Raw genomic sequence first — 22,082 nt, 5'->3', positions numbered from 1 at the left:
TATGTATTAAATATTTAATATTTTCATTGTAGATATTCCAGCTTTGTTTTGTTGTTGACCTTTAGTTTTATATCACAGTGGTTGAAAATATACTTGGTATGATTTCAGTCTTCTTAAATTTTTATTATTTGCTATATCTCTTTTTATGTGATTTAACGAGGGGAAATCTTCTTTGTGTACTTGAAAAAGATGTATATTCTATTTTTCTTGGATGCAGTGTTTTATATATACCTTTTAGAACCATGTATTCTGAAATGTGCTTCAAGTAAACAACATTCTTGTTGAAAAAAAAAAACTTTAACTGAGGGCACTTTGTTTAAAATGAAGCTTAACAAAGAGAAGGCGGGTAAGAGATGGGTGAAACAGGTGAAGGGGATTAAGAGTACACTTATCACAATGAGCACTGAGCAGTATATGAACCACTGTATTGTACACCTGAAACTAATATAACACTGTATATTAACTATACTGGAATTAAAATAGAAAAACTGAATTAAAAAAGAACAGCTGCTAAGAATGGAGATGGAACATAAATCTGGAAAGCCTAAATCCAAGGGTCATGCTTTTATTTATAATACCATAGTGCTTTGACAATCAATTGATTATTGTTTCAACTGAGAGAAGAAATGGGAGTTACCTTTTTTGTCACTGCAGGTTGTATAGAGCAAATTATATGTAATTATTTTTTTTCCAAGATCTTTTCCTCACTGCCCTTGACTATTGTCTATATCTTTAATGTACAGTGAATAGCATAGACCATCACATAGTATAACTGGATCAGGCAACCAGTTCTTTGGTGGATAAAGTAAATATATCATTATCTCATTGGAAGAACAGTTGTTCACTTTTATAGAGTCCCTTAGTAGTCTAGTGCCCACTGCTGTCCCTGGACATCTAACACATATCTTTAATTTACAAATTACCGTCTAAATGTCTTCTATAGGAGCTCTAAGAGCCATGTCAGATAATTGTTTCTGTTTCAAATAGTTTCATTTTTTCAAATAGCAGTTGATTCAAGAAGCAGTATGCTAGATACCTTTATTATACAATACTCCTCAGTACACATACTCCTTGGCGCACTTGCACTGGTCATTGTTGCTCTCATTGCAAAATACAGAGTGGAGCCTAGGACTTCATTCAGCCTAAACCGCGACAGAACCCCCAAGCTTTCTCTGACACCATTTACCCAAAGTATAAGGCCTTGTCCATGAGGACATCCATCATCACCTCATGTCCCATTTGCCATATATGTCTCTGATGAGGCCACTTGTACCTATCTTTACTACCATTTACTACCTATCTTTACTGTCTTTACTACCATTAGGTAGTAAACTCTGGATTCACGAAGGTTAGAAAGATAAACTTCTGCTTTTTGCACCATCTTAAGTCTTATTGACAAAAGGGAGAATTGAAGAATTTCCAAGAAGACTGGGCAAGGAAAGCAGTTTTAATTTCACCTCCTCTACTTCTCTTGAGCTAGCACCAATGCCTACATCATGCATGAATTCTTAACCAAGGTAAATTAGTGAAGTAGAGCTCTGTCACTTTATCTTAAAAATTACCTCTCACTCAATGAACATATCAGCTGTGTCTTTAATGAGAATAGCGGACTCCCTTTTTACTTCTAAAAGGACAAAATCCTATTGTCAATTTGCAATGCAGAGTTAGTTTTGCTGTTGCCTACTGCCACATTCTTGACTGGCATTGATGTATTAGAGAGAGAAGTTACTGAAGCCTTGTTGCAGGCGCTTTTGCATCCTTAGAATGTGAGCCGAATATACGAATTAGGAAAAAATCTCTCCAATGCAAGTTAATAAAAAAATACACTTTAGTATCGTTTCACTTATGATCAGGCAAGGCAATAAGACTCTTGAGTTACATTCCTCCAAGTTCTGTATTAACTTATTCCAAGTGTGTGTGTTTTAGGTGAAAGACTGTTTTTGTATTTTCTATTGAAATGAAAAGCTCCCTGCAAGGGATCAAATAGACAGAGATTTACATTCACCCAAAGGGGGAAGCTTTAAGTACAATGGTGTTACTATAATCAGTAGAATGCAAATTGTGTACTCCAGGGACCAGAAGGCACAATTTTAACTTCAGAGGTTTCCAAGTAAAGGAATAGTGCTATTCATTTCCTAAGATTTTCAGATAATATTATGGCAAATTTGGGAGAGCCTGTGATAGCACCTGATCCAGATAGATGTAAACTTGTGAATTAATAACAAAAATATTAGGATATTGCTCTGATATTTAATTTAAAGTGTTTCTATCCCGGAGGGGAAAATATGGTTCAGCACTGCTCACAAAAATACGTCTTATTCTTTTTAGTAAATTCACTCATATTTTATTATACTTTGTTAGTGCTGTTTCCTTCTGTCTTTTTTTTTTTTTTAATTCATGAGAGAGGGAAAAAGAGAGAGAGGCAGAGACATAGGAGGGAGAAGCAGGCTCAATTCTGGGAGCCCGACATGGGACTCGGGAGTCCAGGATTGTGCCCTGGGCCAAAGGCAGGTGCCAAACCGCTGAGCCACCCAGGGACCCCCCCTTCTGTCTTTATTCTTTATTTTTTTAAGTTTTTATTTAAATTCTAGTTAACATAAGGTGTAATATTACTTTCAGGTGTATAATATAGTGATTCAACACCTCCATACGACACTGAGTGCTCATCACAAGTGACCTCCTTAAACCCCATCACCTATTTCACCCATCTACCACCCACTCCCCGCCCTTTGTAGCCATTAATTTGTTCTCTATAGTTATGAATCTGTTCTTGGTTTGCCTCTCCCTCTCTTTTCTCTTTGCTCATTTGTTTTGGCTCTTAAATTCCTCATGTGAGGTAAGTCATATGGTGTTTATCTTTCCTGGAGTGACTTGTTTTGCTTAGCATAATACTTTCTAGCTCCATCTATGTCATTGCAAATGCCATAATTTCATTCTTTTTTATGGCTGAGTAATATGCCATATCTTCTTATCCATTCATCAGTTGGTGGACCCTTGGTCTTTATTTTCTCCTTAAAAATGGATTTGGAGTAAATCAATTTCATGGGACAAGAGAAATCTTTTTAATGAATGTAGCCTAGAAATTGTATTTGTTGCATGTGGTATAGGACATTCTTTATTAGATATATGGCACTTGGGTACTATTCCATTTAATTAACATAACCCTATTAGGCAGATGCTACTGCCATTATCTTTTTATGAATTAGGAAATTGAGGCATAAAAAAGGTAACCTGTTGTGGCACTTGGGGGGCTCAGTGGCTGAACATCTGCCTCTGACTCAAGTTGTGATCCTGGGGTCCAGGGATCAAGTCCCGCATGGAGTTCCCCACAGGGAGCCTGCTTCTCCCTCTGCCTATGTCTCCATCTCTCTCTGGGTGTCTCTCATGAATAAATAAATACAATATTTTTTTTTTAAGGTAAACTTTTATCACATATGCATTAAATAAAAGAATATGAATTTGAATCCACAGTGGCCATTTTCAGAGACTGTGCTTTTTAGTTCGGGTGACTATATGTAATTTACCACCCAAATTGAGATAATTTTGAGAGTTAAAGGGGGCCCTGGGCATAATTACACTGGGACAGTAAGTATAAATTAAGATATCTCAGGAACACCAGGATAAATGGTTACCCTACTTTTTTTTTCTTTTTTAATTTATTTTTTATTGGTGTTCAATATACCAACATACAGGATAACCCCCAGTGCCCGTCACCCATTCACTCCCACCCCCTGTCCTCCTCTCCTTCCACCACCCCTAGTTCGTTTCCCAGAGTTAGGAGTCTTTATGTTCTGTCTCCCTTTCTGATATTTCCCACACATTTCTTCTCCCTTCCCTTATATTCCCTTTCACTATTATTTATATTCCCCAAATGAATGAGAACATATAATGTTTGTCCTTCTCCGAATGACTTACTTCACTCAGCATAATACCCTCCAGTTCCATCCACGTTGAAGCAAATGGTGGGTATTTGTCGTTTCTAATGGCCGAGTAATATTCCATTGTATACATAAACCACATCTTCTTTATCCATCATCTTTCGATGGACACCGAGGCTCCTTCCACAGTTTGGCTGCTGTGGACATTGCTGCTATAAACATCAGGGTGCAGATGTCCCGGCGTTTCATTGTATCTGAATCTTTGGGGTAAATCCCCAACAGTGCAATTGCTGGGTCGTAGGGCAGGTCTATTTTTAACTCTTTGAGGAACCTCCACACAGTTTTCCAGAGTGGCTGCACCAGTTCACATTCCCACCAACAGTGTAAGAGGGTTCCCTTTTCTCCACATCCTCTCCAACATTTGTGGTTTCCTGCCTTGTTAATGTTCCCCATTCTCACTGGTGTGAGGTGGTATCTCATTGTGGTTTTGATTTGTATTTCCCTGATGGCAAGTGATGCAGAGCATTTTCTCATGTGCGTGTTGGCCATGTCCATGTCTTCCTCTGTGAGATTTCTCTTCATGTCTTTTGCCCATTTCATGATTGGATTGTTTGTTTCTTTGGTGTTGAGTTTAACAAGTTCTTTATAGATCTTGGAAACTAGCCCTTTATCTGATATGTCATTTGCAAATATCTTCTCCCATTCTGTAGGTGGTTACCCTACTTTTAATCTCCATTCGGTGCTGCCCCAAGTTTATTATCACACTATGTTGCCAGATGGAGCCTGTATGTAGGGTAATGGTAGCTCTGTAGTAAATATAGCCATTTTATCATTTATGGAAACTATATGTACATACCCAGTAAATACTTTCATCAGTAATGAATCCCTTTTCTCAGTTGCTACTACCATGTGGAATATGAGCTACTACTAAGGGTGCCACTTGGGATATTTATTTTTAGGGGTACCCCAACTTCCTTGTCAGAGGAAATTAGCTACATCCCACTTACTTAAATTTACTGCTGTGAGAATGAAGTCCAACTTCATAAATTCTGTAGCATAGACTTGCATCACAAAATAAAGTGAATGGTGACAAATCAAAACAAATTAAGCAGTGTCAGCTTTGTTAGTCTTCTGTCATAACAACATTGCTTCCAGAATGCAGATCAAGCTAAATGATCATTAAGGTAACCACACAATACTTTCATCTGATGAAAATACATTAATTCATTTCTAACTCACTGAATGAAGTTACATGCTAAGAGACTGATGGAGTCTTTCCTGAGGACAATGAGGATTTAACTGGAAAAATGTCATTGACAGAGAATAACTAAACCTCAGATAATGATGGCGGAATTCAACTATTCAGAGCATTTCTCATACATGTGAAATTTCCTTTAAAGGGAACATGTGAAGCTGCCATAAATGTACAGTCACCAAGTGCACAAATTAGCTCTTATAATAAACAAGATTAAAGACTCTGAGCGTCGCAATGGGCTTGTTTAATCGATAGGCACTTGAAGGAACTTTAAGATTAATCAGAATATAGGTTCTACATTCCATCTACAGGAATGTCTCTCTGAAATCCTGTATATACTCAATCATCATTTACTTTGCACTTAGATGTCGAGATCTAGTGTGTATTTTAGTTGAATGATAAGAAATAGTCATTCCAGTTACATTGCCATTTAGTGGGGGGAAGGGGAGAGAAATTTGCTATTTACCTAAGTAATTTTGCAGCACATAATCATTTGGTTATACATTAAAATATCGAATGTTAGAGAATATCAATAGGAATGGTGGGGTAAAGATATCTGGAAACCTCTCTGTAAAGTCATGAGAATACTAGAAAAATTGTCATAATTACCTGGAGATGGAGATGTTCAAAAGGTGCTATAAAAAAATTCTGGCTCATAGTTGGGAATCTAGAAGTCCTTGCACATGGGCAGGCCTATATGTATGCCCTACAAACATCTAAGGAGGCCCTAAACTCTCAACTCTGGATAATGTTGAGGCTCTGTGTGAGCAGGCAGTGAAACCTAAGGTGGAACTGTGAACTGCCTAGTAGAGTGGAGAAGGCATAGCCAGCCATCACAGAGTTCCTGTATAGCTCTGACCTCTCCTTCTTTTATTCTATTATTGTCACAGATTCTGTCTATATAAATTGTGTGCCCATCTACTGGGATTTATAATTATCACCTTATATAGATCTCTTAAATTAGGAGGAAAAAGATGATAAAAAAATACATATATATATTTTTCTAAACTAAATTGGTATATACTAGGTATTAATCCTCTGGAATTCACAAAGAAAATAATTCTTAAAATACAGCAAATGAAAAACAAGGAAATTAAAATAATTCAAGTAAATTCATTTCTTTAATATCAATAAAAGTATTAATAGATGAAGGCAGAAACAAAAAGTCATAAGACATAGACAATAAATAGCAAAATGGATGATGTGAATCATATCAATAATTCTCTTAAATGGAAATGGATTAAACACTGCAATCAAAAGGAAGAGATTAAAAGAATGGATTAAAAAATATAACTGCGAAAGAATGAAACCTATCGACCAAACAGTAAACAGAAATTTAGAATGGCTATGCTAATACCAGGCAATGTTACGACAAAAAAAAATGCTACTAGAGAAAAAGAAAAAAACATTTCCTAATGATTAAAGTAGCAATCTATCAAGAAGACATAGAAGTATAAGCATATATGAAACTAACAACACAGCTTCAAAATACAAGTGGTAACATCCAACACAGCTACAGAGAGAAAATATTCAGTAGTTGGTAGTGTCAGTATCTCATATTCAATAATAGAGTGTCTGGCGATCATAAGAATCAGAAGATCAACAACTTAATGAAAACCGGCTAGACTTAGCAGACAGCTACCCAAAACTCCACATAACAATAGAAGAATATATATTCTTCAGTGCACATGAAACACAATCCAGGATAAACCATCTGTTATCCCACGAGACAAGTTTTAATATGTTTAAAAGAATTGAAATCAGGGGCAGCCCTCGGCACTTTAGCACCGCCTTCAGCCCGGGGCCTGATCCTGGAGACCTGTGATTGAGTCCCACGTTGGGCTCCCTGCATGGAGCCTGCTGCTCCCTCTGCCTGTCTCTCTCTCTCTCTCTCTCTCTCTCTCTCTCTGTCTCTTTCTCATGAATAAATAAATAAACTCTTTAAAAAAAAGAATTGAAATCATACTATGTTCTCTGACCAAAATATAAGTAAATTAGAAATCAATAATAAAGAGAAATTTGGACAAGTCATAAATATGTGGAAATTAAATAATACACTTGTCAAAAAGCAAAGTCTGCACTTGGATAAAACAAAGCAGAAAGCTCAATTTAAATGTGAGGCTTTTGACCTGCAAGCAGGGAAACTCCAGGCTATGGGTCATTAAATTCCCAGTTACTCACCAACTAAGGGATTTTTATGGAATACAAATGAAAGTTATTTCGCTTTTTCAGCTGATTGGTTGCTTAGGGGTCTTCTTTCTCATTTGGATCAGGGTCCCTGAGTCAGGGGAACAAGGAAGTCCAGAGATGACTTGGATAGCTTTGGCATTTGGGAATTGGCTAGTACCCTATGCTGATTTCTAAGAAGGGTTATAAACTCTCATAAGGAAGGATTCTGTTTCTTTCATGTGCCTGGTTTGATCATTTCTATTTTGTTCCTAACGTAAGTGACTCCACTTTAGTTAGGTTGTGCACACTCCTCAATAACCATTGGATCCAGAGGGAATCATTAGGAAAATTAGAAAAGACTTTAAGATGAATGAAAATAAAAAGGCAACATACCACACTTAGGAGATTCAGTGAAATGATTTCTGCCACATAGAGCTTTGATTACAGTAGGTAGAGACAAATAATAAATATAATAATAAATTGACTAATCAGGTAGTTTTCTTAAAGGCCATGGTCTGTGTCACATGTCTTTTATCACAGTTCAGGACATTTTCGACTCTGTCACATGCTATGGTTTGAGGAAAAGACTTTTTTTGAAAAGGAACTACTAACAAGATTTTATTGGTAAGACAAGAAAAGCACTGGTGCTTTCTTCATCTCCCCTCCTTCCCAGAAGAGGCAGGCTGGGGTCAAGGTAGTGACTGACATGCAAGGCATACCCATATACCAAGAGAGGGATTCCTCTCTCCCTTGTGTTCTTCTTTTTCATGGGTAAGTGTGGAAAGCATTTTTTTTAGTGGGAGAGTCCTCAAGAACTCTTTGATATGAGACAGTCTGGCTTTTTGTACCATTTAGTTACTGCCTGGGAACCAGGAACGTGCACTTTCCTAGTGCTGGTTCCATGTTTCCAGAAAGTGAGGATTATAGGCACCCCACCTTCTATTCCCCCATGTCTTATCTGAGGGAGGGAGCCAGCAATCCATGGGAAGCAGACATGGGTACAAGGTCCAGGGCTGCCCTCTGCTAGCTCATTGTTCAGGCAAAATGGTAACCAATTATGTATCTCTATCTCAATTTTGACTAAAGGGATTTTGGCTATTAACTGCATCAATATGCTGAACTTCATATTACTTCGTGTACTTATTAGCATATCTCAAAGGTCTTGGATATCTTATTTTAAAATAAGGAAAAAATATAGAAAGTGAGCCATGGGGCTAAGGAAACCTCCCTTCCATCTTGAAGTGAAGGGATTGCCCGTGTTGACAACCACATACTGACTAAAGAGATTTCAGCCTCAGACTCTTGCTCTCTCTGGAAACACTATTTTCATGGTGCATTTAGCAAATGCTTTATTATAATTGAACTTCTATGAAACTACATATTATGCAAATAAATTAATTACCATTTGTAGCATTACAATGGCTAGTAAATCAATTCATAATTATATGACACTTAAAATAAATAGAATAACACTCTTTAAATTTCCCTGTTGAAGTGCTAATGCATAATATGCTCAGTAGCAGAGCAATAAAATAGTAAAAGGCGAAGCAACATCATATGCTGAATCACGGGTACTGAGCGTAAAATGAAGCCACAATGACTACGAGCTTTGCTCTCTATCCCTGCACACAGAAGCCTTTTGAGCACTCTAGGTACCCCAAAGAACTGCCTATAAATGTATCAATTATACTTTTATTTTCATAATCAGTAGCTGACATTAAAGGCCAGAACAGAGTATTTGTTGAGATAAACTTAATTTTTCTCTAATATGGAATATTGTTCCCAAATAGTCACTTGTTTCAAGAGCATTGCTTTGCCAAGCAAGAACTGATAGGGTAAAATGTAAAAATAAGAAAGGAAAACTCCTACGCGAGCATTGTACTTGCAAAACACATAGGGTGGGCACAGTACTGCTAGTGGTAATCCTCTTAAGCATTTCAGTGGAGGAAGTCTCTCCAGAAATCGAGATATAATTCATCTCTAAAGACAGGCATTAGATGAATCTGGGGCTCTGGAGAGACAGCAAGAATAAAGCATCAATAAGCAACTATTCCTTATTTTGTGTTTCTTTATATCCTTGTCAATATCAGAAGATCCTGTAATCCAAAAAATGGCTATAATCCAGGCAAGCATTTGATGTATCCCAGAGGTCGCATACATTTGAAGGCCTTCAATAGGTAAAAGAGCCAAACTGGCTTATTTTATTTTATTGCTACAATAGAAATTGCACATGTACATATACACTAGGAGCCATGCTCTGAAGAGCAAATGGAATGTATAATGAGATGTGGCTTTGACATGCTTGGTTGGCAATGTTTTCTCCATTCCATAGTAAATCATAAGAATGGCAGCAACATGCTGTCAGAATGTATGATAAATAATAATTTCCCAAGTCCCAGTCACTCTGAACCTCTAGATGAGAAGAAAACCAATTTAGAAGCAGTTTTATTTTGTGGCATGTGGTCACAAGAGCACAGTTCTAGCAGCAGGGTGCCTGGGCTCTCCAAAACACTTATTTGTGGCCTTGGAAAACTCAGTTCAATCCTCCAGTTCTAAAATCTGTAAAATGTGAAGATTTGAAACCTTACCGATTCACCTCTCATACAATGTTGCAAGCTTGAGATTAAATACTAAAATAACTAATTATCACAATTGCTAGATTCAATAAAATTGTAGGTAGGACCTTTGTTAATCAAATCTCATGTCTGTTGATTCATTACCTAACTTTAGAAGCACTCAAAGGACAATTGTTTCTCTTTTAATATTTGTCAAATACTGATCAGTGAAATTACTCTGAAATGTAGTAGAAAAGATCTCTCTTGAGGCCAGTAGAGGGGAAAAAAAAAACCCCACAAAAAACAAAAACACCTCCATCTCTGCAGGGTGTTGAAGCAATTAGAGGCCCGTATTGGTGGAATGCAGGAAAGTGAGAGTGGTAAGTCTTCAGGGAGGGTTAAAAATGTGGCTTGACTTTTAAAATTTGGGGGATAAAGAATAGTTGCATGTGCACACTCATGAATGTGTGTGTGTGTGTGTGTGTGTGTGTGTGAGAGAGAGAGAGAGACAGACAGACAGAGACAGAGACAGAAAGCATTCTCCTCTGCTGGGTGACCCTAGTTTCACTGAGGTCTCTACCTAGTTAGAAGAGGTTGGAGGCCCTTCACAACTCAAGCAATGAGGAAGCACCCATGGGAAACTGAAACTCAAAAATGTGAGACAGAGAGTGCTTGGAAAGTTGAGGAGGCTTAATGCTCATCTTTTGTACGGAAAGACATTAGGGAAAAACACTCATTTTCATTCCAATTCAGAAGCCAAAACTGAGATGAAGATGCTCCTCCTTGCTCTTGCTAACATTACCGAGCCCCTCTGCTTCCTCCCTTTAGAAAACAAGAGAGGCTGTGGCAGAGAAATTTTCTTGAATACGCAGACACCAGGCCTCATCAAGTATGCTTTCTTGGCTCTTCTATTAGGTTTCTGCGGAATTTACTCAATTATTTCTTTAAAGCAAAGGGAAGGGTTTAAAGTAGTACCTTTAAGTGCTGTTTTGCTAAAATCTCTGTAAGTGGGCTCAAAGCAGGGTATCATAAAATTTGAGGAAGGCATTCTCTACAGAAAAGCCAGTATGATCTTTAAAAAAGTTAAAACCAAAAAAAATAAAAAAATAAAAAAAAATAAAAAAGTTAAAACCTAGCACATTACTGCCATGCTTAATATCCCTCCATGGCATCCTACCGCATCCCGCTGCTCTTAGAACAGCCTGAGTCCTTGCCACAGCCCAGATCGGCTGTCCTTTATCTTCTGCTGCTTCTTCATTTCCATTTGCTGGTTCACTGTACCTGAGGGGGGCACCACCTCCTTCTGTTTCTCAGACAGGTAGGCATGCTTGAGCCTTTGAGACTCTGCACTTACTTCCTCTCTTGGAATTTTCCTCCTTCATCTATTTACATCCCTCAGATCCTAGATTAAGTGGCTCATCTTGTGAGATGCATTCTCACTGACCTTATCTGAAGTGACTTACCTCAGTTATTTTACTTGTTGCTCTGTTCACTTCAAGGCGCTTAACGCAATCAATAATTAATTTGCTTATTATGTCCATCTTTATGATCTCTATTCCCCACTACAATGTTACCTCCATGATCAGGGATCTCATCCTTTTATTTACCATGTTATCTTTAGTACTTAGAACAAGGTTTTGCACACAGTACAGACTCAGCATTTGCTAGATGAATGGAGTTGCACTAACCTCGGCTGTGCTTTTAGTGCTAAAATCAATTCAGCCAGAGAGAGCTGTGCATTTTGTAGAATATTAGAGACGGATCACTTGTGAGAACTAGCCTCCCATCCTTATTTACTAGAGATGAAATGAGACATCATATAGTTATCCTTGGGCCAATAGTAAGTACTGCTATGACCACATCACTGAAGGAAACATGCCTCCAGAGAATTCTCCTAGAGAAGCATACATCTTTGAAGTCTTTTGGTGACATAATGCTGTGTATTTATAAAGGTCAAGCATATTATCAACATTTACCATCTGAAGAGAAAATTGGCCTTGATTTTTCCTAGAAATAGAAGAAATTTTTCCCACCCAGTATCAACAATTAGCTCAGGAAGTCACACAGCTTTTCTTATCATCCTTATTCAAGAACCATCCCCTCATTTTTTAAAGAGAGAAAGAGAGTAAGAGAGGACAGGGATAGAGGGAAGGGGAGAGAGGTCATCTTAAGCAAGTTACACATCCACTGTAGAGCCCTACAGGGGGCTCTATCTCAGGACCCTGAAATCATGACCTGAGCTGAAACCAAGAGTTGGTCATTTAACCAACTGAGCCATCCAGGCCTCTATCCTTTATTCTTTTTATTATGCCTTCATTATGTTTTTTCAGCTCACAACACTAAGAGAGATTTTGTTTATATTAACATCCAACAGGGAAAAGACTAGAATACAATCTAACATTTGATTGAAGTTAAATTTAATTATTTTCTTTATCAAAATACTACATAATGAAATTCTACTAATGCCATATCAGCTGAATTATAAAGACAAGCATAAATCACAAAATGAAATCAAATTTGTGTAGATTAAAATACTTGAGAAAATTCTGAAATATTTAAAGTCCGTATTTAGAATACTATCAAGTTTCTCTTTTAGACCTTATGTTTTCAGCAGAATGAGATGTCTAAAGATCAGCTAAATCATCTCTTTTCCTTCAGACAAAGTTCTAAAAAAATACAATGACCACATAAATTGAACAAACATGTCTCGATGCTTAAAGAGAAGACAAGGAAAAGGAACTTTAGTGCCTGACTCAGTCAGGCTTTAGAATATTGAAGCTTCCAATTTCTACCTATAGAACCTCTCACTGAGGTGGTAGTTTGGCTGCTGGTTATATGTAGAATCTTCCAATTACTAATATCAGATCAAAACTGAAACCAAACATATGTAAAGATCTAAAACTTTAAAAAATAGGGAATAGGATCACATACACATTTGAGGAATAAAATTAAGTTGTGAAAGATAAATACATTTAACAGAGTTAAGTTATAAGCTGATTAAGCAGAAAAAAGCAAATAAAGTACATATGGGTTCTAGGTACCTGGCTAGCACTCAACAGTTGGTGTTTTCCTTCACTGTTTTATATTCCATAAAATTGTCTATACATGAATAAATATGCTCAGTGACCATGTTTCATATAGAAGAGGGCTTTTGTGAGGAATGACCATTTAAAAGCATCAGTCTGGCAATGCCACAAAATAGCTGATAGCCTTTCATATATACATACATTAGCCGCACAAAGCAACAATTTTACTTTTGCTTGCTTTTATTTCAACTTGCAGACCATTTTATGCCATTAAAGATATATAAAAGATGTGAGAAACACAAATGAACTATCCATTGTATACACTCTGTTTCTAGAAGCTTAAAAGGGAAACTTAAGTCATAGCCTATTCTATTGTTGAGATCACTCAGAAAACCAAATCCAAACAATTAAATTATATCCCTTACTGCTACCCAAGTACAGATTTTCTGGATTAAGATTTTCTGGTCTGTGATAGCATCTTTACTTAGCATTACATTCAGGTTATGGAAGAGCCCTGCAGTGCTATGCTACAAGGCCATCCTGAACCAGGAAGACTAATGGCTAGAATCTAGTTTTTCCCTTGATCATAAAGGATAGCACTCTGACCCTTGTTTCCAATTTATCACAAGGTATTCTATTTCGATTCACCTCTCCCCTGTAACATAACAAATTAGCCCGAGTGGAACATTTGGCTGTAGTGCTTTCACAAGAAGGCTGGACTAGATTTATGTACACTTAAACCTGTGCCATTTGCTACTTCTTCTCCATAAGAATAATGATGGTAATGAAAGATTAGAGTGACCATCTGCATTCCTCATGGACAAGGCATGAAAAGGCTCACAAAAAGCACAATGTTGACTTTCCACTTCAATATAAAGTCTGCAGGTCAGAAAGTAACAAGTTTTCGGAGGTAATATTTGAGAGAATCCAGCCAATGTTAGCATTTTTCTCTCTCAATTTGGCTATCCAAATGAGATGAAAAGAACTATCTGCCTCAGGAGAGATCCTATGAGAGCATGGAAGATGTGGTTGTTCCTAGTATATTTTCAGCTGCTAAACACACCATCACTCAGCCTTAATATATATCTATGTATATAAAGTCCATGGGGAAATGCAGTTCTAGCAGTTGGCTGATGGACAGAGGAGAACAAAATGAATTTTATATTTCAGAGGAACAAAAAAAGAAAAGCAGCTTAAAGTCAAGAGCATTTATTGGTATAAAGTCACATGCATAAAGCTAGATTGCTGGAACTGACTTAAGGCCTTTCTCTTCTCTGGAGGCTCTTTACCTTCAATTCTTCACTTTCTGTCTCAAAAAAACTAGCTCCCAATTGTCAGGTGTGAGAAATTCTCACTAGCCCAGATTTCTACCTTTTTACCCCATTTCCTTTTCACTTAATTCTCCTAAGTAAATTCCCTTTATTGTTATTCCTGCAATTTAATAATGTCTGTGAGATGTTCTTTAGAATGTATATTAACTTGAAGGAGGCAGAACTAGAATTAAATGTAATACTAGCATTAGCTGTCCTAGTGAATGATTACGCTTCCTGTATGGCCAGTTTTGTAGACGCGCAATTCAATTTAACAGTGCCAAAGGAACGTACTGTTTGTATAGGTATTGAGTGAAGTGATCATTTCATTTTTACCACAAAGCCTGAAATATTTCATCCCTGTGGGTGATTTCTAATAAACCTAAATGTTCTGTACCATCTTCCTATTCCCACTAAAATGTAAAAATCTTCTAAAAGAAAATGAGCTTTTCTCTCCCTTTGTAGTTTTTTTCTTTTGGATTCCAGGATCACTGGCAGATATTCTTGAGCTTATGTTGTCTTACATAGTTCACTTTTAAATTGTTTTTAACTTACTTTTCAATTAAATCGTAAACTACTTATTGATAGAAATTTTATGTATTCCTCACAGCGCCTTTTAGTATAAACTAGATTAATAACTGTTAAGTGGATTATACTTAAATTCTATTGTCTTATTCTTCTTCCAACTTGGACTGCAGTTGTCTTTCAGGTTGCTCATGTCCTCATCTCCATTTATAGTGCTTTACAAAAAATCAGATGGGCAAACATAGGGGTAATATGTATTTTTCTTCCCTCAACTATAATCCTGTTCTGTAATTATTAGGTCTGATCATATAACATATAATTGGCTGATGGATCAGTATTATATTTTTGAACCTGTCAAATTATTTTATTTTCACAGATAATAAACTTTGTATATAACGAGACTTCAAAAACACTTAAGGAATGTTGTGTATAATACATTATCATATTAAAAAAACAATATTTTACCAACATGAAATTTCAACCTTGATATGTTCTTGTGACAATTCACTACTCTTGATTTATCTTTTTATTGACAAGGTTTACAGTAAAGATTATCTGTTTAAAATCCATGATTTGGCATGTATTATACGATAAAAAATGATGAAAAAAGTAGTTCACTAAGAGTCCCAATGTCAGAAGCAGCTTTTCAAATACTCAGGAGTTCAGATATGTCATGGGAGATGTGGTAATGCCGTAGAAATATAACTTAGCAACATAAGATCACAAATCTAACAGTATTTCCCCATTAGTACAAATAATAAGATGAGATGAGCTTGCAACAAACTTTGAATAAATGAGAAAGGACTATATACTCACTGAAGAAAATGTTTGATAAGAACAGCATTTCTGTTAAAAAAAATACTGTTTAATTCTATGACTATGTGACCATTTAATTTGGATATCAAATTCCATTAATTTATAGTTTATATTTTATTATTCTGGTAACCTACCATGATAAAAATAGGGATGCAAGGCACCACTCTTGTTTTTGACATCTTGACAAAGAGGTTCTAGAATAGAACCATTTGGTACAATTCTGTACAAATCTACTTCTACCATTCATTTCCCACTAATTCTATACAGGTCACATGAGTGCATGAGTATTCTACTAAACATAGCACCCGGGATCCCTGGGTGGCGCAGCGGTTTGGCGCCTGCCTTTGGCCCAGGGCGCGATCCTGGAGACCCGGGATCGAATCCCACATCAGGCTCCCGGTGCATGGAGCCTGCTTCTCCCTCCGCCTGTGTCTCTGCCTCTCTCTCTCTCTGTGTGACTATCATAAATAAATAAAAAATTAAAAAAAAATTAAACATAGCACCCTTCCCCCAAAGAAAAATCCAATCTGAAAATTATTGGTAAAACTGGAGCAGTGAGAGCCAGAGTCTATAGTCTACCACTTACTAAAGCAAAAGCTCCTTGGAGGTGATTAGGAAAAAATAAATTTTTATGTTATTAATATTTGTACTTCCATCCTGCCCTTCTAGCATCTACAGTGCTCTTTATAGAGTAGATGTATAGGGGCATCTGGGCTCAGTGGTTGAACATCTGTCTTAGGCTCAGGTCATGATGCCGGGGTCTTGGGATTGAGTCCTGTATTAGGCTTCTTGCAGGGAGCCTGCTTCTCCCTCTGCCTATGTTTCTGCCTCTCTGTGTCTCTCATAAATAAATAAATAAAATCTTTAAAAAAGAGATGTATAAATTAAGGAATAATTGATCTTGGGAAAATAAATTTTCTTCCCAAGGTTTAATACAACCTTAACTAGAAGAATAAATCTCAAAAAAGGCAAGAAGGATCATTTGTCTTCAATTTTTTTGGTATGACAAGAGGTCATAGAACAGATCCACAAAAATTAGAAGATGCTATACTAGAAAAGCTTTATACACATCTTAACTGACGTTCTGTAAGCACTGTTTTCCAAGGCAACTGCAAATCAAACTCTGATACAAAATCACAACACCTCACTCACAAAATTCAGCATCAAATTACCAAATAAGCACAATGTTTGTCCCTACATGCCTGGCTGACAATATGGCAAGCAGGAAACTGCCCATGGGGAAGATTCTGAGGTCTCTCCAAATGACACCAACACTGGACTGAATCACCTCCTCTATTATTGCTGATTAAATGATCTATAAAGGTGTGGGTTTTGCCTCCAGGTCTCTCTTAATTCAATAAGTATTAATTGTGTTTTTATGATGTTCTAACACATATGAAACTGTAGGAATGTCAAAGGTGACTAGGACATGATTCTACTTTAAGATAACTCAAAATATAGTGAAAAAGACATGCACACAACTATCTGTAATGTAATTTGATCAATTTGTGAGATTAAATGTCTGATGATTTGGTTTCCAAGACTATGAAATACTAGTGAGGACTGATTCAATGATCAAGGCAAGGCTGAGGGTAGGCACCGTGACTTAGCATCAACTGGCCATGGTGGGAAAAATCCTGAGGGTGATAAACTGATAGGCAAGTCAATGGTAAGAAAGCTCTGCTAAGATAATCCAACAAATTTGTAGTTTTGGCTGTGATATTCTATATTTACATTCTTATTGAAATTAAATTGCTAAAAGCTGTGAAATAAAAACAAACCAGAAAGTTGAGCTCCTTGAAAACATTTTGGACGGTCACACCCTGTTCTCAAATTCAAAAAATCAACTTCTTTCTGAATCCTGAGGGAGAGGGCTTTAAGTAGTTGTCCTAAGTAATAGAAATTGTCCACTTTTTGTCCTGCTTATGGAAGTTAGAGAGAGCTGTATTTTAAAGACAAAAGGACAAAAATTAGAGCAATATATTCATCCTCTTTTTGAGTGGAAAGCCCCTAAGATTTGCAAAGAGTCTGTTATTGTATGAGACATTTGTCAGCCATGGCTTCGTAATGCAGACCAGAGAACAGAATGTTAAAAAGAGAATATGAGAGAGAAGATCTTCCTGTGATAAAGACTTTTTTTTTTTTTTGCATTTTGTTATCAATTCAGAGGCAAAGAAATGAGAGTGGCAGGTTACAGTTAATGAAATCAAGGCCATGGTTTGGTTAATAAATAAGCAATTATAGAAAAAAATTGGACAATTACCTAAAGGAAATATAGGCAGTGATAGCTTATTGAGCAATATTATTTTGATATAATGTTATTTAGTTTTAATGCTTGTTTTGTAAATTTTTAAGAGTTACTTGGAAGATCATAAGAATCCCAGATACTTAGAATTTAATACCACTTGGACTTTATGACCCAGCTCAAAGTGACTGTGACAGAAGGGAATACTGTAGAGAATCTGTGGCAGGCCCTAAAAAGACAATCACAAGAGTAACCTTGAGGGTTTTAAAGCAAAGTCATGCCTGCTTCTTCAAATAACTAGTTGCTTTCAATAAATCACTCCTGGCTTAGAAGTGAGGCTGCACGGTGCAATGAGGAGTTAAGTGTGTAATCCTTGGAGTCAGATTCTCTGAGTTTGAATCCTAGATCTCTCCCTTAATAGCTGTATGACCACCCACATGATACTTAAACCATGCCATATTTTGTGCCTGAAAAATAGGGAAAATAATAGCACTAGCTTCATAGTGTCACTGTGATGATTTAAGTAATTAATATACAAAAAGTGTTTGTGAAAGTGTCTGACAAGTAGTACAATACCATATTCATATTTTCTATTATTACAACTGGATCCTGGTAGAAACTCCATGTCTGCCCTTGGGGCACCAAATGCTCATGAGACCAGAGCTCTGTGACATAAAGTGTATTATTTGATTCTCTAAATGCTAAAACATGCTCAACCATACCCCCATCATCAAATGGCTATGATTCATACCCAGTCAGGCTCAATTTAGGCCTCAAGAAGGCACCACAAAGTGTTATGAACAGATGATTAATATTACCAGCGCACCCACTCGGCTTGTAATTTCTTCCTTCACTTTTTTAAGTTCCTTAAAACTAGTGAACTAGGAAAAGCATATCTGAACCAGAAAAGCATATCTGAATGGTTCCACATGATATTCTCCCTAGGTGGAAGTGGAAGACTGCAACACATAAGATTGTTCTTTGCCAAAGGTTGGTCAGGGACTTGGAAATAATGAGATTGAAGCTTTGAAAAACAATTCTTCAAAAGACACTTGGTAATAAGTTTCTTAGAATGGGTATAGAATGTAAGGATATCTATATCCCATGTGGATGTTCATCAAAGAATACCAGCTGCAGAAGAGACTCTCAACAGTCGGGTAGATAGATGATCTATTTCTGGATGTAAATCTCTTTAAATGGACACTCTTGTCCTTGGTTCAAAAGCTCATAGATAAAGTGGTCATGATGGTTGAAATCTAAGTTTGCAAGTGCTTGATGAAATGGACTTCTTTATAACATAGCTGATTGGACTACTATTACTGTTCAATGCCCACTCTACCAAAGTTAGAGATCAGTGTAGATGGAATCAAGACTCAAGGGAACCTGGTCATAAGTTCATTATTTTTTTGAGTCTATCAAGAAAACTTGTTCTTCCTGGGCTAGATACTTCTTATGGATATGTATACACTTTCCTTCCCTACCATACTCCGCCAGCAATGATTCTGCAGTGTTAGAGTATTTAAATAGCATCTTGTATCTGGCCAGGGAATTTAACAGGAAAAGTAGTAAGGAGTGGGTTTATACCCACGGCATTCACAAACATATTCACAATACACATTAGCATATAGTCAATCATTCATACATCACAGACCTTAATGAAAAGTGGAAATGGCTTATAGAAGATCCACTCATGGTGATAGCTATGAAAGCACCTTGAAAGGTTGGTTTTGGTTCCTCTGAAACCAGTATATGCTGTTAATTAAGGATCATTTTATGTTGACTCAATCTCTACCAAAGGAGACCACTAAAAATGAGAAATTAGAAAGCTTTGATGGTGAGTAAATTCTTAATTCTGGTGACAATTACAATTATCTCATATATGATATAGCATTGTTTTTCAAAGTGTGTTTCATTGATCATTATCTCCCCAGGATAAGTTCATAAACACTCTTATCATCAAGTTATTTTGGAAAATTTGAGACTTAATAAGTTAAAAACTTCCTTTATTATAAAATGTGTTAGAACATTTAATATGGCAGCCTGCTTTATGAATTTTCAAAGGTGTACTATGTATTAGCAGCATACTCCAAATTTATTTGATCATGGAACCCTATTTTCTTCTGAACTTTTATTTTATTATTGTGTTACAGGGAAACATTCAATGGAAAATTTGAGGGGATGTTTTAAATAACGGTATCTGGGTTGGAATCAAGTAAGTGGTGAGGAGAAAATTATGGCTATTATATCTACAAAGAAATTGTAAACACTGTAATAAAAGAGCCCTGGACAAAAAGGTTTGTTAGAGTTGGTTTAAACATACTATTTGGCCAAATTCTTTAGCTTTGGGAAAGCCAGTATTTAGATGTGACAAATTATCAACCAAGAGTAGTTGTATTCCCACAGTCTCAGTACCTCCATTTACTACTATTAAAATCAAAGTCGTGAGAAATATGCTATATGCTGGATTTATAGGCATTTACTCAACGATATTTAACAGTTTTTAAGAAATTACTGGAGGCCTCTTCTCTCTTTTAGTCAAGAATATATGTAATTATTTTTTGCAAAAATTAGAAAATATTTAGTCAACAGATTTGACAAATACAGTAAAGATATGAACATCTGCAATGTGAAGACACATTTGTTTTTATTTTCAGAACATTTTGAAACGAGGAGATGGAATTCAATTCTCAGAACTTGACAAGCTACCAGGTAAAGAAATGGAATTGTCGATCTTCAAACTGTGACAAAAGATACAAAAGGAACTAATTGAACAATCCTGCTTGATTGGCTTATTTTTATATTTTTCACGCTAGAGAAAAAACTAGAGGAGACTAAGTGATAGACACAAAATGTTACGTACAAATGAACAAGTACTTTCAAATCCATGTGTTGATGGGACATTTCATTTCTGTCTTCAGAAGAAGATCATTAAACACTTAATAGTGCTATTTTGGAACTCATAAAACCTGACATCTTAAACAAGTCATGCTTGTATCGCTTGTTCTGTGATGAAAGTATCACCTATTTTCTATTTCCAGTTTTTCTCTTCTTTGCTTAAAAAGTATTTCCAAGAGCTGTTGGTGCTCTTTTAAAAGCTAAATTACATACTCCCTAGGTTCAGTTTTCCCAACTGGATATGAACATAAACTTTCAAACAGGAAACTATGTCATTTAACAGAGGCCATCAGTTACTAGAAACAGTTATTTCACATACCAGTATCCTTGCTGGGCATGATTAGTCCATGATTAGTCCCTGGAATCTCTAGTGCTGATACTTTACTCAACTTTTCAGACAATTCACAAAGTGTCCATTTGTAAGTGGTTAAGCAACCATTTTGGATCATACTTAGCTAAAACTGATCAATTTGTTTTCTCAATGCATAAAGCATAGTAAAAGGAGAAAACATAGAGCTTCCTTTTAAAGGGTAACTTTGTATGCTCCACCACAGAAAACCATGCCATCACCTCTTCCTTGAAGATGTTATAGTAGGCCACGCCAGGAATTTTAGCCAAGAGAAAGTGATTCATGTACCCAGGCTATAATCAGCACTTTATAAATTAGGCTTTCATCTCCCCTGGTTCATACGAACACCATTTTCTATTTAATTTATTATAATTAAGAATCAAATAAAAGGAGCTGAGGAGAGAATGAGATGAAAAATAGGTAAATCATACAAAATGATTTTTAACACATTATTTTATTTTATATTGTCTCTGCACACTTGTTTTATTTTATATTATTTCTGTATTCTGATAGGTCTGGCCAAGTTAGTGGAAATTTTAGATTTCTTCCCCTCTGTGCTACATAGCTATCTAGGTTCCATTCTACAGCATTTATCACATTGTAGTGGAGACATCTGTATACTTTCCTGACTCTCCACTGGACTGTGAACTCTTTGAAAGGAGGACTCTAATGCATCTTTTTATGTCTTCAATACAAAATGCTGAATGAATACATGAATGAATGAGTAAATGGAATTTTCTTTACCATACTAGATACTAAGAAAAAGTGGCTAAAAAGCAAGCTCAGCTCTCCAAGACCTTATAATCCACTATGAAGGACAGGTATTAAGAAATAATTACTGAAATATAATTTTATTAATACAGCTATGCACATAGAAAACAGGAAAGGGATTGCTTGTAAAGTCTTTGGAAGGAAGGTCTGGGGAAAGGCCCTATTAAAGATTGCTCAAGTGGGTCTTGAGAGATGAAGGAGAGACTGTGGGAAGAAAGAACACTCTAATTAAAGGAGAAAACATGAACAAGACCATGAAGATGAGAAGTGGTGTGCCGAATGTGGCAA

General features: G+C 36.4%; 1 long non-coding RNA gene across 1 annotated transcript in view; it reads left to right on the top strand.

Annotated features, from left to right (window-relative positions):
- The window catches only part of LOC140595855 (uncharacterized), a 34,559-nt gene that overhangs the window by 706 nt on the left and 11,771 nt on the right, over positions 1 to 22,082 (top strand). The window contains exon 2 of the long non-coding RNA XR_011997784.1: positions 20,434 to 20,488. This is a non-coding gene — a long non-coding RNA (uncharacterized lncRNA). The remainder of the gene's footprint in view (positions 1 to 20,433; positions 20,489 to 22,082) is intronic.

The sequence above is a fragment of the Vulpes vulpes genome, chromosome 16, assembly GCF_048418805.1.
Source record: "Vulpes vulpes isolate BD-2025 chromosome 16, VulVul3, whole genome shotgun sequence".
NCBI classification, from domain to species: domain Eukaryota; kingdom Metazoa; phylum Chordata; class Mammalia; order Carnivora; family Canidae; genus Vulpes; species Vulpes vulpes.
The sequence above is the reverse complement of the archived record's forward strand: the minus strand, read 5'-3'. Positions and strand labels throughout refer to the sequence as shown.